This window comes from Chamaea fasciata, unplaced genomic scaffold (assembly GCF_029207755.1).
Source record: "Chamaea fasciata isolate MVZ Bird 193981 ecotype frontalis unplaced genomic scaffold, bChaFas1.0.hap1 SCAF_10, whole genome shotgun sequence".
NCBI classification, from domain to species: Eukaryota; Metazoa; Chordata; class Aves; order Passeriformes; family Sylviidae; genus Chamaea; species Chamaea fasciata.
In genome coordinates this window covers 409,084-414,091 of record NW_027094095.1, presented here as the reverse complement: position 1 = coordinate 414,091, position 5,008 = coordinate 409,084, and the positions used below count along the sequence as shown (strand labels likewise).

General features: G+C 41.4%; 1 long non-coding RNA gene across 1 annotated transcript; it reads left to right on the top strand.

Moving 5' to 3' along the window:
* Positions 1-247: 247 nt before the first annotated feature.
* Positions 248-4,780, top strand: LOC136294945 (uncharacterized). Its single transcript, XR_010722547.1, has 3 exons — positions 248-398; positions 3,887-4,004; positions 4,725-4,780. It is a non-coding gene; the product is annotated as an uncharacterized lncRNA (long non-coding RNA).
* Positions 4,781-5,008: the final 228 nt, after the last annotated feature.

The following is a 5,008-nucleotide window of genomic DNA, read 5'->3' as shown; positions in this document are numbered from 1 at the left end:
CTCGTTTGAAACGCATGTGTAAGCCCTGCAAGCAAAGAAGGTTAATTCTGTGAGTAACTGCTCTCTTAAAAAAGATGAGAGAACAAGTACCTTCAAAGAGTCAGTCCTTTTCTTAAAGGGCATGTAAATCAGGAAGCTCTGAGGAATTGTCTGCCCTCTTGTCAGACAGTACAGTGAAATGTGCCTCCAGTACCTCAGGATGGGTTCCTAAGAATTGTAAATCATTTTGTTCCACAGATTACCAGGTGATTGCTTGTCATCTGAGTGAGGTGAATTTGGGATATGCTGTACTCACATTGTGTGTGAAGTCATTATGTGTTCTTGGGGCGTTGCAAATGCTAACTGAAGCTTGCCAGCTTTCTGCTATTTGAAGGAGGTTCAAGCAAATAATTTCCAAGGTAGGTACAGTCAACAAGCAGTTACTTTTGCTCACTGACATGCAGTTTCCCCATGAGACTTTGTAGCTTGATTATCTTTAAGAGATATGTCTCTTGCAGCCAGTTAAATGAAATATTTTGGATAAAGTTTAATGGAGGAAACCAATTTAGAAAGCTTCTTTGATTAGGCCACAAGAGAAAGAAGATAAGAAGGAGGAAAGGTGGGATAGCAATTTTTTGAGAAAGGGAGTAAACGTTCTGGAATTGTGTAGCATTTACTCAAGCTGTGTGTGGTGTGAGGCTTAAAGTGAGGGGACAAGGGAACCACTGACGTGCAGTTTTAAGTGAGAATAGTGATGAAGATGATGACCATAGAAAACGGAAGGCTGGTTACAATGGAGTTCTTATTAACAGTGAAAGGTGACAGTGAACAGATACACCAAGAATACCCGGAGAAGACTTGTTTACTTGCAAGTCTTGAAATGAAAACGGGCCAGGATAACACATAACACATCCACAATGATAGACTACTTTGTAACATTTTTCTTCCTCTGATTTGTAGTGAGCTAAGCAGATTCTCATTCTGTCTGATGCAGACAGCTGCAGCCAATGGCAAAGAAATGCTGCTGAAAATACAGGAAGATGGCAAGAGAATTATTTGATGAATTAGCCTCTTACCTGGCACTGGGCAGTCATGATTGCTCCTACCAGCACAAGGAGACATGGCAGCTTGCCTTCCATTCGGAGTGTTTTTCACATCAGCTCTAAAGATCAAATTATCTGTAGAGACAAAAAATAGGATGTTGAACAAAGGAAGTTTACAGCGTGAATGCAGTTCAAGGTGTAACTTTAAATGAAAGTTTTAAATGATGAGAATTCTTTTTATACATTTTTTCAACCCATCACTTCTCAGCTGTCTGGTCTAACTGTCCTGGTCTTCCTAGGGAAACTGCCAGGCTGGATCCAGATGTGCTTTTACTTGATAAACTTAGAAACTTGTAAGCTAAAGCACACTCATTTACATCTGGAGGAAACTGAGAGAGTGCTTCCTGGGGAATAATACAGAAGTAAATTCCAAGTACTTCTCCCTAAATTGTAGGATGCCAACAGTAGTACCATGTGCACTATTAGAGAGATGGGCTTATCTGATGATGCAGTGTAATGGTGATTTAAATGCGTTAATTGAGATTCTGATTACTGACTCCTACTTAAGAGATCTCTTGCAGAGGGTCTGCTGAAGGGTCAATTTGTGTTAACAGTGGTTTAAGAGGATCTGCATTTCTTGTAGACTGCTACTTTGGGTGAGAGTGAAGATTCTCTCTTGTGTAGAGAATGTGTAGGCAAAATGACTTTGCTTGATGATAGGTGAGGACTTATTTTCAATATTTCTACCGATCCTTCCCAACTAAGCCTTTAGGTTTTACTAGTATCATACGTTTTTGCTAAAAAGGCAGAGTTGTGGCAATGGTCTGGCAGGCTAGCTTTTTTCTGATAGTCTCATTTATTTGTTGCAGCATCTTTCTGTATGTCACTTCTATGCAGTCACAACTATACATTATTCTCTCTAATCTCTTCAGCAGCTTTACACTTCAAAGCCCTCTTCAATCCACCAAGAAGAGTTTCTGCTTTCTCCAAATCGATTTACATAGTCTGACTCGTCTATCAGTACTCTTGGGAGAGAACCTTCATTGATCCCTAGTGGAAGATTGTAAGGTGTCATGTAGGTGTGGTGGACCCTGCCTGCTTTGAACAAGTCCTGCACCACAAGTCCATTTTCTCTCTTCCTTTTAAAATATAATACCTCCTATACAAACCAAGAGCTGGGAGCAAGATAAAGTAGCAGGCACAAGATACAGGCAAGAAGATAGATTTTAATTTCCAGTCTCTAGGATTGCCCTGAAGTTCCAAATACTTGAAATAATATTCAGGCAGCGTTGCCCACACTATCACCTTTTTATCATCTATGTTATATGCAGAAAGCTAACTCAATTATTTGAAAAAACTACTACTTCCAGAAATCATGAGCTCAGACTCTGTTTATATAAAGCCAAAGAAGGCAGCTGGATAACAGCTGGTGAAACTGGAGTATGATAGATGAGTCATAAATTTGGATTCAGGGCTAATATGGAGAGAGACTCTGGGTTTTTAGTAGTTTTGTCATTGAGGCTTGTTTGTTTGTCTGTTTGTTTGTTTTAAAATTTGTTCAAAACAAAAGGTATAAATAGTCCAGTTTCTGAAGCAGAACCAGAAGAACAGCAGGATAATTTAGGATGTGACTTCTCATTATTAGGCTGCAAAAAGAAGGGACTTAAGTTGCAAGTCAGACTGAAAAGATTCACAAGAACATCTTCTGAGAACCTTAATTACTCCATGCTTTATCTTTAGGTCACATCTTGACGATAAAATCCTTAAAATTCGGAGCATCTCTCAGTGACTTGTATTGGTCCATAGATTTCACAGTACACTTTTTATATACTTTCAAGTCATCTTTCACCTCTTACGAAACACTGTATAGTGAGCCTTTTTAAAAAAAAGTGGTACAAGCGATTCCCAAATAGACATTAACTTCAATTGCATCTGAACTAAATCAGCAGCGTTCCCAAAGTCGAAGTGAATGATCTGAACCGCTGTCCAGTCGGTTGGTTTCTGCTGTAACCCTGTGTTATAGTATCCTTACTCCCCGCAGCTGTGGCTCATTATTACAGCTATGCAGGCTTGTGTTCTGAATCCCACAGTGGCACTGTTTTAACTTGCTAATTGTTGGTATCACTGGTGATCTTTGTTGTTATCTGTAGAGAAGGCTTGAAGTTCTTAAAACTGTTAGAAACAAGATTCCGGTAGCTAAGACGCTTTCGAAGAAAGCTTTGTTCAGTGAAACTACTTAGATCTGAGTTGAGCTGCCTGCTTAGAATTTCTTCCTGGGAAGCTCGGTAAAGAACTGTTGAGATCTTATTTCTGAGGTATCTGCTAAGATGCCCCCAAAACAAGGCAACACCAGTGATTTTTTTTTTTTTCCTCTGGCCTAACTGATATCTTGGAAGAAATCTTAGCTACCTGAAACCAGCAGGAAACTGCAGACCATTTTCAGGGGGAGTTGAATGTCTTTTTATTTTTTCTTTGCCTGGAGTCGCCGCTTTGCCTGACTTAACGTCTGTGCTGCCGCAGTCCCTTGGGGTGTTGGATTAACATTTTCGGCTGCAGCAGTCTCATTGCAGTTTGGGTCTTTTCTGGACGGTAGCAACAGACTCCCTTGCACTCCTGTGCAGGGCTCGTTGCTGTACCTTCTAGACAGATCTGTAATGCATACATGTTGAAGAAACACACTGTCTTCCGTATGAAGTGCCAGGAGTTAAAATGAGTCCGTGAGAGATGGAAACCTTTAGAATTCACTAACTCAATTTCTCAAAGCATTTGTGACCATGTTGGGCTTTGTGTGGTGACCACGAGCACATGAAAGTGTATAGCAGTTTCAGAACATCATGTATACTTGCCTAATTTTTGTTCTACAGACTGAACCATCCCAATGTGGTGGCTGCCCGCGATGTCCCTGAAGGGATGCAGAAGCTCGCACCAAATGACTTGCCATTGTTGGCCATGGAGTACTGCCAAGGTGGAGACCTCCGCAAGGTGGGGTCCCTAGGATGGTAACCCAGGAATGGATCACCTTCTGATCTGATCCTAGGTTTTCTACTGAAGTTTTCCCTTCAAACCTTTGCTTTCATACCCTGATGTTTCCTATTTCTAGTCATGGCATCAACAAGTGTTGGTGGCTTGGTCCTTGGTATTATGTTCAGCTTTTGAAGACTTAAGTGCTTTGTATTTTTTTAGGTGCAAGTGACACTGTGAGGAGTTTGCACCTAGAGAATGAGGGCAAGTGTAGGGGACGTGCAACAGTATTTGAGTATGGCCAAGACCATTGTAGGGTAGGTGCATCTGTAGGCTGTACCCTTCCTGAAAGTGATGAACTCTTGTCTGTCACAGGAAGAGATAACACATGGTAGTTCTAATCCTAAGGCTTTTCTGACCTTTGCTATAATCTGCCCATAGCTGAAACACAGACCTTAGGCCTCAGATTGGAGTTGATAGTGTCAGGCAAAGAGGGATGGAACAAAGAGAAGGATGAAAACGGGATGACAGTGACTTCTTTCATCTTCTTTCCCATGCAATTAAACCAAGGCACAAAGCTGTAATTGCTGCTACCGCAGGTCGCAGTCCATAGAGTTTTGTGCTTCTGGAGAATTTAATTGCTGTTGCTGAAACTTCTTGCATCCCTGAGAATTTGTGGAACTCTGGAGTTCACTCGGGATAGAGAAGGGAAAGACTCCATTCTGTGTTCCTTACTTGCAGTACCTGAACCAGCTGGAGAATTGCTGTGGCTTGTGGGAAGAAGCTATTCTTATCTTGTTATCTGACATTGGTAAGTGGTGGCAGTACCTTCAGTTGTCTGAACTATGGAAACCCTTTTAGTCCTGAGTCCACTCTCCAAATATACAGTAGTGACCTTAGTGACTCCATTTCAGACTGACCTTTTATGATCTTGATCATCTCCCAAAAGTGTTGGGAGTCTGGGGAGGTTCTTGCCTGCTGGAAGCTAGCCAGCATTACTACAGTTTACAGGAAGGATGTGAGGG